We start from the raw sequence: 15,582 nt of genomic DNA, 5'->3' as shown, positions 1-15,582 counted from the left end.
AACAACAAGCCTCGATGCAGAAACTCGCGATGTCTAAACGTTGGCGTAAGCCGGTTATACCCATTGTCTAAGCTCTCTTGATTTTAAGTCTCCTTTCTGCGAACGTCTCTCTAGTTTGGATTTCCACCCTGTGGTAAGCTTTCTAAACTAGTTCCTTCAGATTGCTCTCCAGTGTTTATCTTTCTTTTGAAAATGGTTATTTGCAGTGAGTGTGCGAACTTGTGTGCTTTTCAGTTGCTATCCTTCTTTCTTATTTTGTTTACTTTTTTCCCTTTTCATTTGCCACCATATTAATGATCTGGCATGTGTGTAGGCTAATGCGTCCCGCTAATTCTTAAGGTTTCTCTCTCTCGTTCTTGACCTTCGGTGGATATAGCCAGGAGTAGCTTGCTTAGCACAGACAGTCTCACGTTGTCTATGATTTTACGATTTTGTTCTATGTAATTTGCGTGCCTTGTCAGCGGTTTCACTGAAGATATCACTGGGATAGGCCACTTTGTTTTGGTGGATGGTAAAGATGTCATGAAATAAGAATCGATCGGTGAAAGCAGTGAAAGCTGGGGCTAGTTGGTATGTGGTCGCACTGAGCAAGGGCCGAAATACCTTTTTCCAGATTTCACCTAAATATAAAGCCCCTGACGGGTGACAACGTTGCTGACATTGATCAAGGACAGCGTGTTTGGTACTTTACCAAGAATTCTCTCGCCCACATACAAGCCGATGCCCCCAGGGGGCGCTGGATTAGACATACGAAAATTTCCCCTTGTTTTGTGAAATTGTGCAGTGGCGGCACTTCGGGCCAATCGGAGAGGCCGAAGAAGCCCCCTGAGCCAATCAGAGCTGCCAAGATGGCGAATTTGATAACGTGGCAGAATTTGACAATTTAGGAATAGAAGCTATAGCGCACCTGTCAGGCTATTACTCACGAGAGTGATTGTATAACCGAAAGTGATCGACAGAGAATACCGCACTGGTTTGGCTGAGCAAAATTGAATTTCCGTATTTAATATTAGTTCTGTTTCGGTTTCACTGCTTTTCCGGGCTTTCTCGCTCGCTGCACTTTCACTGACGATTCTAGATTTCTTTTATTCTGTGCAAGAAATCAAAATTGGTGAATCAGTGAGCAGCTTGATCGGGACGTTCATTGCCGATGATACTACAGTGACTTGGCAGCTACTGGAAATATTTCACGTCCTGTCTAGGTCAGGTGGTGTATGGCCTCTGCGATTGCGAATGCCAACTGATCATGTCGACAGCGCCGTAACGCTGACAGTGAACACTGCTGTGCCGACTTCGAGTAGCAGAAGATCGACCTTCTGTATGTTGGTTCTTCATAAATAAAGTGTAGTGCGATTGGAAGCGCTGTGACTTTTGCTGCCGTCGACCTCGTCAAGTCAGACCTTTTAAACTTGATACTGATGGCTTTTCCTGGCGTGACGACAGCTGCGGTAGAGCTGTTCGGCAGGACGGAGGCGTATACGTGAGTGTAATTGCATTACTTCGCATATATTAGGAGTAAGTTAAGCTTTTTAAGAGCCGGCGATGAAAAATCTGTTTTTTTTTCCGGACGCCAGGTATTGCCAGGTTGATCTTTGGCTGAATGAGACACCAAGAAGGAGTCGACGGTATCGCTGCAAGTGTGAAGCAAGATGGTATATCCTCACGACGTGCGGGTACCGTTCTGCAGAACCAGGCGCGTGGTCTCTCCGCAGGTAACGAGGCTATATGGTGGAAAGGAGTGCGGGAAAGGTGCCTTACGTACACCCGGCCACAAAAATATTACGGACCATGAAATTTGAGAAAAAGCTGAATATCTCCACAACCTCACAACGAAACCTGGTATTTGCATTTCGGGCATCGGCTAGAATATGTTAAAAACATTTTCGTATACAGTTCTACTGGCTACTGCTGCAGGCTGCTTGGAAATTGAACGTTTTCTGCGATCCCGTGGTCCGTAAACTTTTGTGGCCGGGTGTACACTTTGATGCTTAAACTGTAATGAGGGTCTTGGTGAAGTGGTCCCTGGAGATTGCAACAGTTGCCGCCGTTATCACACTTTGAGGAAGGCCTACACAAACCGAATCTCGAGCACCTGGGCCTGAGCACTTTTTATAGTACGTAAGAATGTTTTACTTGCGTTAGTCAATGGTGGCAAGCTGTACCGCAAGAATCCGAGGAAAAGTACCCTATATAGTTGCATCATAGCACTTGTGTATATTCCGCAGGTCTTTCCAGCGAAGAACTTCAGAAGGTGACAGATGCCTGTCAACCGCTTTTTCATGTGCAACATATGGGTGCTCCAGAAGATGTCTCAGTCAATTAAGACTGCCAAAAATTTGCATATCCGTACAGATGACAACATCTGCCTATTGATTAATGAACTGTAGTGTGTCATGGGCCTACGCGTAAAATTTCAGAAGTGTACATTTATTCACACATTTATTCTCCACAAGTGCACAATTAATCTCCAGGCCTGGGTTGAGGACGTAGAGTGTATCTTTGTTTTTTTGTTTTTTTAGCCTTCCGCGTACTTGTAAGCATGCCACTCCAGACGCCCAAAGCCATATGCCGTCCGCGCGTGGATCGATAATTTAACTGTGCGTGGAAGGTGATCAAGGAGACCGATCAGCGTGAGAATAAACAACGTAGGGCTCAGTACGACGCCCTTGAGAGGGCGCCACAGTCAGTGCAATGTAAAGAAGTGCGCCCGTCCTCGGTGCTCACGGAGAAAGATCCCAAGGAAAAATCCCGCCAGACATTTTCCACGTACCTGCAGGGCGCTCGCGAATTAGCGCGCTCCGGCACGCATAATTCGCGAGATTGCTCAATGGAACAACGTGAGAGTATGCTGCGGCGCATGCCGTTCATCGCGGTAACCGTGTCTCTCGGGCGCGCGAATTGTTTCAGCGCGAACAACGAGAACCGGTTGCATCACCAAACGGCCCTCGAAGGCGCCGCACCGCCCAAAACGCCGGCGCCGTCCACGAGGCTGTTGTACCTCGCGCTTTCGGGTTCGGCACGCACGAAGCGAAGCATCAGAGGTATGAAATAAACGTTGCAAGATCGAACTCTGACGCACTCGTGTTTAGGGTAGATGTGAGCATGACGGCTTGGCCAGCGTGGGACTTTTGATGGGTATGGCACATGGATTTTCCTGAGCTACGTGCCCGTGGCTGGAAACGGCTTTGCAATCGACTTCGTCAAAATAATCATTTTTTTCGCGAAATTATTGCGTCATAAATGCAGCGATTCGAAATTATCGTGCGTGCGATCCGTGGCAGCCATGATGGCTTAGTGGCTATAACGTCGCGCTGCTCTACCGCGAGGTCGCAGGTTCGGTTGGCGGGCCACGTCGGCCGCAATTCGTGGAGGGTGAAATTCGAAAGCTCTCGCGTACTCAGGGCTTGGGCGCAGGTCGAAAAAAAAAAAAACTCCCAAAGTGGTCAAAATTACTCTGGATTCTCCTCACTATGCGGCGTGCCTCGTAATCAAACCGCAGTTTCGGCACTTAAGTCCCAGATTGTTTTTTTCCAGAGGCTTATATTACTTTGCTACGAAAAAAAAACATGATTGGTTGGCATTTTAAAGTAATCAGGCTTAATAAATGAAGCCATTGTGCCAACACCCTCAACACCCTCCGACATCCTCAACAGGGAAAGTTATGCAGAGGCTTACTGTTTGTGCCCTCCCCCTTACCCTGCGCTCCCCCCCCCCCCAAAAAAAAATAAACATGAGTGCTCGGAGATTTAGAGAAGATAGATCGTAACAAATAACGCCCCAGGAACGATCGAAGGCAGAGGTTCGAATATTACAAGAGTGCACCTGCTGTCTATTATTGCCTAATGGTAACGGAACGATCCTAGCGCCAGAGTATACCCTCCAATATGGTAATTTCGCTGATTATACCCAGCCCGCGTTGCATGCGCGCCGATTGTTCAAGCATTAAAAAAAAAAAACGAGTACGATTACATCACACCGGCCCCGCGCAAGCGTCGCGCCACCTTAGGACTGGCGCCGGCGACAAGGAGGCAGAAATCCTCGCGTCCTCGTGCTCGGCATGCAAACGAAGGTCGAGCAATGACGCTCGAAAGGGAGGAGCCACGGCGGCGGCGGCGGGAAAGCACAGAAGCGCCAACGCCCGCTGGGAGAGGCGACCCAGATGCAGTTGCCATGTCGATATACGCCGCTTCGCGCGACGAAAGATACACCGCGGCGCTCCCTTCGTAACTTCCTACGATGTCGTGTGGGTGCGAAGAGCCCGGCTCTTGGTGGTCGATTACGCGGGGCCGCCGCGGTTGGTCGCTTTCGTGTGTTCCGGAGAAATCCCGCTCCACGTCGGCCTATATCGAAATGACCAGTTCTTAATTGATATAGTGTGGAGATTTAGCGATTGTGCAGAGAAATTATTGGAATGCATCATGTAATCGCACAAAGACAAGGGACAAGGAAGGAACACACAAGACAAGCGCGGCTGTTTTGTGGGTTCCTTCCTTGTCCCTTGTCTTTGTGCGGTTACATGATGCATTCCAATAACGACCACCAACTAGCCCGCTTATCCCTGTTAAATATGCAGAGAAAAGCAGCACTTGACGGGTGAATTACTCTTTCAAAGCGTCTCCCATTCGCTGGACGGAAAGATAATTACCTTTAAAAGCGAGAAAGAGGATGTGTACCCTTCTGCCTGTTCTTTAGTTCGTTTTTGTTCTTTCTTTTATTCTTTGCATAGAGTAGACGAGGGCACGCAAAAGAACAACCCCAAAGTGTACTGAAAGCCCTCAAGCACCCTGGACAATACAGTCTTGACAACGAAATGGGGACAGGTCACATCCTGCTGCAACCGTTCTAATCGCAGATATACAGCGTTGCAATGTCACGTACAAGCATCGCAGTACCATTAGAATTCAGCTATCAAGCAATGTGTCATGCCAGGCGATCAGTGAAATCAGTCACGAGTCTCCCAGCACACGGCGCTGAAACTACATATAAACTCGATTCAAGCTACGACGAGAACTAGAGAAAATAATTGGCGCTGAACTCTGTAGGAGTGCGTGAATGTGACGTCACAAAAGTATAAATATTTTATCGCATATGTGACGTTCTGACCTACACACCAAAAAAAGAAAAGAAAGAAAATAAATGTTTTAAAATCTTCCTATGCCGAGTATTTTGTTTCTTCGTACAGTGCAATAAAATCTTTCTGGCGATAAACGTGTATGCATGGTCCCCAGCAGACGGTCTCAATATTTGCAGCGTCAGGCAAGTGCGCAACTTTTCAAAGCGAAGATGTTTCTTGCGAAACGTTCCAAGCTTTGCTGACCAGGACTGCCTGCGGCTGCTGTCTCGTTGTATAGCTCACGCACAGGAAAGCACACGTGACAAGTCGACTTCCCTGTAAGGCCCCAGTATCGCCCATAACGATATGCTGAGAACCGGCTCTGTTGTCCGCGTAGTTAAGCAACGATACAACTGACGGTACGTAACTATCCTCTCTGGAACAAGTACACGCCCCCGTGTGCCCAATTCCTTCATTAAAACGTAACTTTCTGGGAAATCCGTCTGGAAGGCTGGAGCGTCTTCCCTGCGAGTATCTTGCCGAGTAACGTGGCCTGATCTGGGGGACAGTGTAGTTCGCAGCATCCTTGGTCACGTGGGTGTGGCGTTGCGGGAGACTTCCGCCTCTTGCCGCCTTGCCAGGCAGGCACGTGTTCGCTGTGCTGCTAAACGCGGTGCATAACAGCAATAGATACATGAGCACTACGAAGCCAGACGGTGCGAAACTTCTGCCATGGGAAGATGAGCGCGAACAGTTTATTTCGTTTACCTAAGTGTGCAATAAGATTGTACGGATCATGCGACCTCTGCTGAGCATTTGTGTGGAAACGTTTCTTGAAAGCACCGCCTAATTAACGTTGGTTTCCAACGAGCGCGTTGCATCTTCCATAACTTTCTTTAATAAATCTCAACTTCATGTTTTTAATGACTATCTACTAACGCCCGGAAACGAACTCGACATCTATTAGGGACACTGCATGCGGAGGCCATCGGAATAATTCAGGGCAGATAGGGTTCTTCTAGCGCGCACCCTAGGTAGACATAAATTAAGATTTACTTTCTTCGTTCTGTTTCTTTTTTTTTCTCTTTTTGCATTTCGGCTGAACATAAACGAAGCCGGCATGAACGGGAGTCAAACCTTTCACCTTGTGCTCTGCGCCAAAATTCCATGGCCACTCGGCTACTACATTAGATCCGCCTAATCGAAATGCATTGTTCTGGGGGCCATTCTCTTGATCGATCACTGTGTTAGAACAAGGACACATTTTGACGACCAAAGACATTCTCTGTGCGCCGCTTTTTGACTGCACTACAGACCACTCCCGCAACTAGATGCATTGGGACCCTGTAGGCTATGTTTTGTACAATGCGATTTCTTTCATTTTGCATTCTTCATTTCTTTTATTGTCCGTCGGGCTGAGAGGCCGATCCTTGCCGAAACAGAGCCGTGATCGGCGTCCTACTTAGTGATAAAGGGCAAAGTTAATAATAATGAAAAACGGAAAAGTATTGTTAAGAAATATGGTCGATGGCGTCGGGCATCAGTTTCTCCTCCGATGGCTATGCCAGTGCGCTTCTGCGGCTGTTTAGGAAGATTTGAGCGCGTGGCCAACTTTGAAATGGCAGTAAGCACCGCGGATAATTTGCGCGCACTTGTGACCCTACACCGCCCAACTTCTCTCTGTTCCTTTTTCATCCACTTTTCGTCCTACCTCTCCCTCTCCTTGCTCAGAGCATGCTAGCAAAGGAAAGGCTAGAAATGTTGTCATGTCATTGCAGTGAAGTCACAAAAAAAGGAGAGCGTCCCACCGCATAACACTAAATGTCAAAGTCATGAAAATGTTACCGTTTGTTAAAAAATTCTGTTGCACAAATAGCAGTATTTACGAATGATGAATGAGGTCAGTCACCTACGAAAAATCGCACTAAGCTTTTCTGTCATCGCTTCTGTTCGAATATAGAAATAGGACCAGGGGCAGAGCAGTTTATTTACTCATAGAGAAGGGCCCACTTGAGGTGTCAAGACGATCACGAAATTTACTTTGGCGTAGGCCGAATTGTGGGCAGTCGTGTAGCTTGTGTTCTACAGAGCTGAATATGCAAAAAGGCCGTCTTCAAACCGGGTAAATTGTTATAGGTGTTTAGCTTGTTCTATTGGGAGCAGTACGGTGTGCGATCTTACAATGTCGAAGTGACGTTGTACAACGAAACAATTTTAGAGGTCCCAAGCGCTTTGTTACAAATGTCCATGGTGGTATGTCACTTCCAGTAGGTAATGAGTGGCTTAGTTACCAAGTTACCAAGCAGTATTGTGCGACGCGACGGTGGGCCCTCGTTCAGACAAAAGTATTTGTGTGCAAAAGTGTATATAATGGTACGTGGTTCTAAGCAAAACAAAAGAAAATGTAGCCGGCCTTTCTCGAAAGTCGTAAGGCCTCCTAAACGCTGACCGTGCATTCGATAACGATCAACAGGGGGGCACGTGCCATTTTGCCACCAGTTTTTGCTGCTTCCCACGCTACCCAGGTTAGAGACCTACGCATCGGTTTCGCAAAACCGCTGTCTTTACCCGAAGGCTGTGGCTAAATATATGCTGCCTGCATCGTCTAAAATGCTCGAGGAGTGAGGCAAATCCGGTTGTTTCTTTTTCTTTTGTAAGTGCCCGAGACGTTCCCGGTTGATTCAAGGCGCGACCTTGACGTCAGTACAAAAAAAAATGAAAATCCCCACGTTGCGTGTTTTCCCTGAAATTCACCAGAGCCATGAGACGGGAACGGAAACAACGACGTACGTATACACTCCCCCTTTCTCGTTCGAAAAAAAAAAAGAAAAGCATATCCGTCACAAGCATCCGACAGTTTCTTACTTTGTTTCGCTTTTGTCGCATGCAGTAAGAGTGTTCGGATATTATGTACCTCGAGATAACCGGGTTGTACGTGTGCATTTTATTTAAGTTTGCTCTGGGCTGATAATTGAAGCGACCGTGACACTCGAGCGGTTTGTCATTCGTTATACCACACTTAAGTTGACATGGTTTTTTTTTTTTGATACCGTGATAACACGTGGATAAGGTGGTATCTTCGTATGGCCGATTCGGAACACTCTGCCCGCACTAAAAATTCGCGTAAGGCTGCAGTGATGGTGTGTTTCGAGGAGAAGCCTGCTGCAAAGGATGATAATCAGCCGCTTTTAATTTAAATCTGAGCCAGGTACTGCTGGTAGTAGCGCGTTTAGTAAAGCGAGCTTCGGCAAAACTTCAAACAAACGGTCGCATCTCTTAGACACTGGTTATTTATTATGAAGGCTTAACAATTTCCTCCGCATCGATGCCTTAATAAAGCTTATAGTGACTATACCGCTTTCTTTATGCTTGTAGCGCAGCTCAGAAAGAGCAAAAAAGAAAGGAGGTAGGGGTAGCGCTCAGTAAGGAGGTAGCGCTCACTCTGTTTTCCGTTCCCTTTCATTGCCCCTACATCCTTCCTTTTTTTGCTCTTTCGGAGCTGCGCTACAAACCTAAAGAAAGTAATGACATACCAACTCGCCCAAACTGCCACGCGAGTGGACTACCTCATACGACCTTTAAAGCACTAATGCATCCCTCTCGAACAGCCTTTCAATGATGCCATGAAACTGAATACCCATTGCCTAAGAGGTGTGCTTATTTTGAACAGTCGTTGAGCATTACACGGTGAAGGTCACCGGCGACCCAGCATTTACACGTTGGTTACCCACAAACAATTTGGGTCAGCCCTACATTTGCAGTCGGCCAAAGCTATTACCCAAGTTCTCAATGTGCGGTGGTGAATCGAGATCAAAAGCACGCATAGTGAGTATGCACGGTGTCACGCCTAACTTTAGACAAAATGGGTAAAGGCAAACAAAAGACTGGTACAGTATATGTTCGTGAGACCTAGAAACTGGTCATCAGTTCTCTTCCTTCACTTGTAGAATTGCTGTCTACTGATTACCTGTGCAATGAAAATGACACAATTTCATGTTCTAGGACGAAATAAGAGCTTTCTCATAGGAAGACAAACCTGACAACACTATATAAAAGATATTACTTTTTTTCTGGTTACCTAGGTAATATCAGAGCAGAAAAAGCATTCTGGTTTCAGAAAATGTCTGAAAATGGTGGCCGTAAGACGAAGAATCGTATATATTACCAGTTTTCAGCAGCTTCCCTAACATTGGATGGGATAAACCGAATAGTGAACTTGCTGCTTACTCGTAACATAGGCTCCATGCACTGATATAACCGGAAGTAAATACCAAAACTTCCCACACGCTGTACACGTCACCAGTAACAGGACTAGACTTGAATTTGTTGTTCCATCATTCCCCAACTGTTCACAATAAATGTTTCATGATGTTTAGCCTTATGCGAGTCCAGTACAACGGAGTTCAATTCATCTTCTGTGCTGGGTTTGTTCCAATGGATTCGGCTCGTCGTGACGCAGCAGGTAGGGTGATCGAAAACTAATATACAGTTCATGCTCATTGCCATCTATTATTGCGTTCATATATGACAGAGGCATCTATAATAGCAAATACTACTGCAGGCTGAAAGAAAAATGTGATAAAATTCGGCAGCGCTAGGAAGATGTTTAAGAGGCACCCATCTAGTACTGAGCCAGCTGTTGCCATGCCACCCGCCCCTTCGTGAAAATTGAGCACATATAAGCACATATAATCCATGCAACCAAGTTCAATGTGACTAATGGTAGAGCTACTTGTTGTACATCAACACTTCGGATTGAAATGCACACATCTACAGTATTCATCGCTTAGAAACGGCTTCGTTATTCTTCACGACGGTATTCTTGGTGTACTATACGCAGCCACCGCTCCGGCTATTTGGCCACAGTGGTCTACTGACAAAGCAGGAGGTCACGGGTTGGATACCCGGTCACGGCAGGCGCATTTCGATGGCAGAGAAAGGGAACAAATTCTCGTGTGCTTAGATTTCAGTGCACGTTAAACAGACCCAGCTGGCTTAAATTACCCCCTCCACTACGGCCTCCCTCATAGCAGGAGTGTTGCTTCGAGACGTTAAAATCAATCAATCAATCAATCAATCAATCAATCAATCAATCAATCAATCAATCAATCAATCAATCAATCAATCAATCAATCAATCAATCAATCAATCAATCAATCAATCAATCAATCAATCGATCAATCAATGGATCGATCGATCGATCGATTGATCGATGGATCAATCCTAACTGATATCTATTAGGTTGACTCATTCTTAACGCTGTTGGCGTCCCAAAATCTTTTTTGAAAACCCGTTCTGCTTACAGGGATACAGTTCGTAGGCTTATGCGTGTTGAAGAGATTCTTGAGGACAAGTCAAGGAATGTTGGTTAGGATTTTGCATTGTTATTCAAGTGTAGGATCTTTCATTCTTTAGATATATTTTATGGATCACTGGGGCAGAATTCACAAATTCACTAGGGTTGAGGATTGGGCGAGTTGGTATTGCATTCTAAAATTGGAACTGCGCAACATACAGAAGAAGAAACAAGCCGAGCGGGCCAGCAGGCCAGATAGCCGAGCAGCCAGATAGCCGAGCAGGCCAGATAGAAAAGTGCTCTGTTCTTTTATCTGACCTGCTCAGCTTGTTTCTTCCTCTGTATGTTACGCTGTCCCAGTTTTTGAACTCGCAAAGCTTTTCTTTTGTATGTGATTTTTTGCCATGGGTCGGCTGCCTTTGCTAATAACATGTGCAGCATCAGGATGGACCGAAATTTTCTCCTATACGAACAAAGCTAGCGCAAGAAGTGTCTGTGAATGCGGGCCTTAATGCCAGTTATTGAAGGTCATTCTTTCCCAGGAATTGCTCGTTAGTGCCGAACTTTGCGGCTGACTTTCCCATGGCACTCTGACAACCATCGTTGGTTCCGTGCTTTGCCGTAGACATTGCGAGGACACGTTCTCAAGCAATCAGTTCTTCCTGTACGTCAACATTCGCTTCCTGCCTTCGTCTGGCCCCAGACGGTGCTTCGTCTGGCCCCAGACCACCATCTGTGCTACCGGCGTCGTCCTCCATTTCGAAAACAAGCGTCTGTCAACAGAGCATTTCTCGCCTACGCCTGGCATTTCACTCGCTGGCATAACGAGACGACACGAACAGGGTGTGCATCGCATCGCCTCATGGTAAATGATTCCCCGTGAACGCCATTACGGCCACGTAAGTCACCCGCGCAAACACCGTGCTTGGGAACGTCTGCTCCATGGCCACGGTCGCTCTGCCCTTGAAGACGAGACACAACGCGGAAGGAATGCATGTAGAGGACAGGCACGGTGCGCCGTTGCTAGTTGCTCGGCTGTTATGCGCTGGTTTTTATGCGCTTATAGTCAGCTATTCTCTCGTTGCAGCAAGTGCGCCACCGCCCTATACTCTCACGTATGCGGCGTCGCTGTGGAGTCTGCAAACCCCACACGTGAGACTGCGCCGTCGTCTGCTCGTCCTTCGGTTGTACACCGCACGCTGTTTACATCAGCCGGGTCGATATTCGAGACGGTGCGAGCATAAAGAATCGAAAGCATGTTGTCCGGGCGATGCGTTGGGGCTAGACAAACTCGCCTGCCAAGGTGCGTTGCGTAACGTCGAAGAAGCGACACCAGAAGGCACAGAAAAAAAAGCAGAAGGCACAACGGAACCAGCTGTACCTCCCGAGAGATGGTTTCCTAGAATATATTACTAGAAGGAGCTCTGGCGCTAGTGTACACGGGACTTGCAAATACGGTATAGTTCAGCCAGTACGGGAACGTTCGTGTCGCATATTCAAGTGGTCCCTCGAGAGCGCTCTGGCCATTCTACGAAGATGGCGAAAACGAGAGTTAAAGCTTCATTCCAAGAATAACCGCGTATGGAAGTGACGGTCTTGCTTCGTTATCATCAGGTGGAGTCCGCTTATGTGCCAGCCTTGACGCATAGCTGCTCTAACGCGCGTCCTTGGTAGCGCTACCAGAGTGCTCTGAAACTACAGCCCGAATGTGCCGCTAGCTTACTTGTCTTTTCTCGCTTTCCTCGGCGCACGGTATGTATACTGACGATGACTCAGTACATAAAAGGTTGTGGTGCTGAACTCGAGGTCGCGGATTTTGTTCACTGCCACCTTGGTGTCATTTTTTTAATGAAGGATACATGTCAGAGCTCTTACGTAGTTAAATTCGGTTCCGCGCTAAAGAACACCAGGTGTGATCGACATTAATCCGGATCTTTCCACTGTGGCGTCACTGTTAACCCCATTGTGACTTTGGGACATTAAAGGGACAAAAAAAGAAAGAAGAAACAAAATTAGTCTAACTGTTGTGGTGATTTAGCCCTTCTACTATACTAAAGAAACCGCTCTTACAGCGAGAAACAGCTTGGCAAGCCAGACAAGGCGCAAAATCTAAAGGCTAGTGGCGGTGACGCCATTCGTAAGTTTCGGCACCAGCTCAACCTGAAGTCATGGAATTATGATGGCGTCTGCTTTAGGGGCTAGGAAAATCTCTCTATCTCTCTCTCTCTCTCTTTAAGGGAAACATTGGACTACACTGCAGTCTAAAAGCACCAATGCCCGAACGTATAGCAAGTGTCGTGAACACGTCGTGAGTCACAATGGTCGAAGTACGAATAAAGGACTTTGAAACCTGTGGACGTTACACTGACGAACGGGAGATGGGGGTTTAGCCGCGAATGTTAAAACATGAAACATTGGCCATTTTCTCTAATTATCGCGCGATTGCTGCTAAATTATTGTAAATGATGTTTTGAAAAGAAAAATGAATACTTTATCGGTTTAAATGATTTAGTGTTTATGATTAGTGTCCCTTTAAAGCACGTGAATGAATTAATGAATCAGTGAATAAAGGAATAAGTGAATGAATGAATGAATAAATAAATAAATAAATAAATAAATAAATAAATAAATAAATAAATATTCTCGGCAAATAGTAAAGCCTACATTTTTGATATTCCAAACGTGCAGCTGATTAATCCAGATTGCGTTATCATTGATCTCTAGCGTTTCCTTCACAGTCCGCACTGCAATGTATCGGGACAAGAATGCGAGCAAGGTTTACAACGACCTAATTGGGTCTGACGGCCGCCGGCCGGAGATGAGAAAGGGCGCGGTACATTTCCAGCGAAGTGAATTCGCCGCCTCCCAAGCAGACGGATAAGGCGATACCGAAGCGAGCGAATTTGCGCGTGACCTACAGCTATCGAAGGCGACGAGCTGTTGACATGAGTCATCGCGCGACCCCGTCCTGCGGTGGGGATTTTTCCGGTGGTGCGAAGTGGTCGTGTCGCGGAAATTTCTCAAAGCACCTGCAACCGAGCACCGGAAGGTGGAAAAACGCACGCTTCCTACGTCATCACTCGTGCTCCGTGTATCGTGGTGGAGCCCCTTTCACCCTCTTCGACGAGCGTGGAACCGCGTACTCGTCACTGCCGCCGCGACACCGCTGCCTCGTACGAGATTCAAATGATAAAAACAGGCACTGATGCTGTTTGTTTAGGCATGCCACGCTCTGCAGTGGAGGGCGTTCAATTGCGCCTGGACGTGACCAAACACGCAGAGCTCTCATGACGTTTGCGAAAACGATACATTTGCAGCTCCGGCAATGGAAGTCTAAATACGGAGGCAGGACGAAGGAAATATCGCACGGTTCGCTTCGATTTCTTTAATGTTCCTCCGGTCTCTGTGCGTCATCTGCGAAGCTCGTGCACCCGCCGTGGTTGCTCAGTGGCTATGGTGTTGGGCTGCTGATGACGAGGTCGCGGGATCGAATCCCGGCCACGGCGGTCGCATTTCGATGGGGGCGAAATGCGAAAACACCCGTGTGCTTAGATTTAGGTGCACGTTAAAGAACCCCAGGTAGTCAAAATTTCCGGAGTCCTCGACTACGGCGTGCCTCATAATCAGAAAGTGGTTTTGGCACGTAAAACCCCATAAGTTAATTTTCTAAGCTCGTACAATATGTGACACTATGTCGCATTATTTTCTACTGAAATGATAAAAATCAGTGATTCGCTTATTGTGTGCAACAAAATTTTCAGCCGACATTCCAAAACGTAGCCCGGCAACATAGCCGCAACAAATATTTTACTTTTAAAGTGTTGTCAGAACGGATGGCTACCCATCCACATTAAACCAGCAGGGCAAATAATTGGCTCAGTTACGTACTTGTAATGCGGCATTCAGCAAACGCGACAGCGAAGGTAATAGTAACAGCGAGGTGCTATCAGCATAAATTGCAACGCGAGCAAGAACAACGAAAAGCTGATGAAAGCATCTGTTACAACGAACAACATTGGAGCGCGACGTTCATGTTGTTTTAGAGCGTATAGTACTCCCTTTCAGACATCACATGCAAAGCTGTGGAAGCTACGCAAGGACTCCGGTGACGGAAATGTATCACTCTGCGCGTTGCTTCCGTGCATGGCTGCGCACGAAGTCCGGTGTCGGAAATGTATGACTTCGCGCGTTGCGTCCTTGCAGTGCTGCGTGCCAAACACGTATGCTCGCATGAGCGTATACGTGGGGCTGCCGCGACCGGCTGCCAACAACAACAAACAAACAAAAAAGACCGAAAGGAAACGCACTGAAAAACAAATTGATCTAAAACAATGCCTTAAATAACCATATACCACAGTTTGTTTCTAAGGATTAAAAGTGCTTCATGTAATATTGAGCCTATATAAAGAACAGTTTCGCACAGTTACGATCCAGAACGTCGAACTATTTCTAAGTGCGGAAGCGGCCACTGCAATAAGTATCTGTAGTTTCCATAGAGTTTCCTACAAAAATTACTAGAGGGAACTCTGGCGCTGCAGTCATTGTCCTACCATGGGAATGATGCGAAGTACATGGATTTGTCTGATCTTCGTGCTTGTGGATTCAGACGTTCTTGTGGCTTTGTATATTACGCTATATAAATCTTATAGTCTTATATTTCAGCTCAATCTATATTCTTCGAAGTGCAGAAGTAGCCGGGAACGCGTACAATTGCTATTAATTACAACGATTGAGCTTGTCTATGTGTCCAAATCGAAACGCACCAAGCGTCTCAAAGCACTGGTATGCCCGCGATAAATTCATAAGTGCGTTTCATTCACTTGTCGATGCATGCATCCGTGGCTTGATGGTTTCAATATCAGGCTCCTGTACTAGAGTCCCTGTGTTCGAATCCTGCCGTCGGGCAATTTTAATGATGTTTATTTAATTATTTATTACGCAATGAGCTGTTGAAAATGACGAGTTTACAAAGTCACAAAGCCATTTGAAGCCAAAAAGGACAAAGTTTAGGCAAATCCATGTACTTCCCATAATTCCCATGCTGGGACAAGCGCTCCCATTGTAGCTCACGTAGACACTAGCGCCAGAGTTCTCTCTAGTAATTTCGTAGGAAACTCTATGGTAGTTTCCACAGCGTTGCACTTGATGTCTGAAACGGGGTATAGCCCGAACGCTCATGCCGCTGCTCGCGCTTTCCTCGTCGTCTTCTTCCACAGCTGGCTCCGATGCCGCT

The 15,582-nt window shown here is 46.6% G+C and overlaps 1 long non-coding RNA gene across 1 annotated transcript in view; it reads left to right on the top strand.

Annotated features, from left to right (window-relative positions):
- Nucleotides 1-1,580: 1,580 nt before the first annotated feature.
- Nucleotides 1,581-15,582, top strand: part of LOC135904794 (uncharacterized) — a 125,151-nt gene continuing 111,149 nt past the window's right edge. The window contains exon 1 of the long non-coding RNA XR_010565211.1: nt 1,581-1,712. This is a non-coding gene — a long non-coding RNA (uncharacterized lncRNA). The remainder of the gene's footprint in view (nt 1,713-15,582) is intronic.

Source organism: Dermacentor albipictus, chromosome 7 (assembly GCF_038994185.2).
Source record: "Dermacentor albipictus isolate Rhodes 1998 colony chromosome 7, USDA_Dalb.pri_finalv2, whole genome shotgun sequence".
NCBI lineage: Eukaryota > Metazoa > Arthropoda > Arachnida > Ixodida > Ixodidae > Dermacentor > Dermacentor albipictus.
Note: the sequence above shows the minus strand (reverse complement) of the source record. Positions and strands in the feature narration are given on the sequence as shown.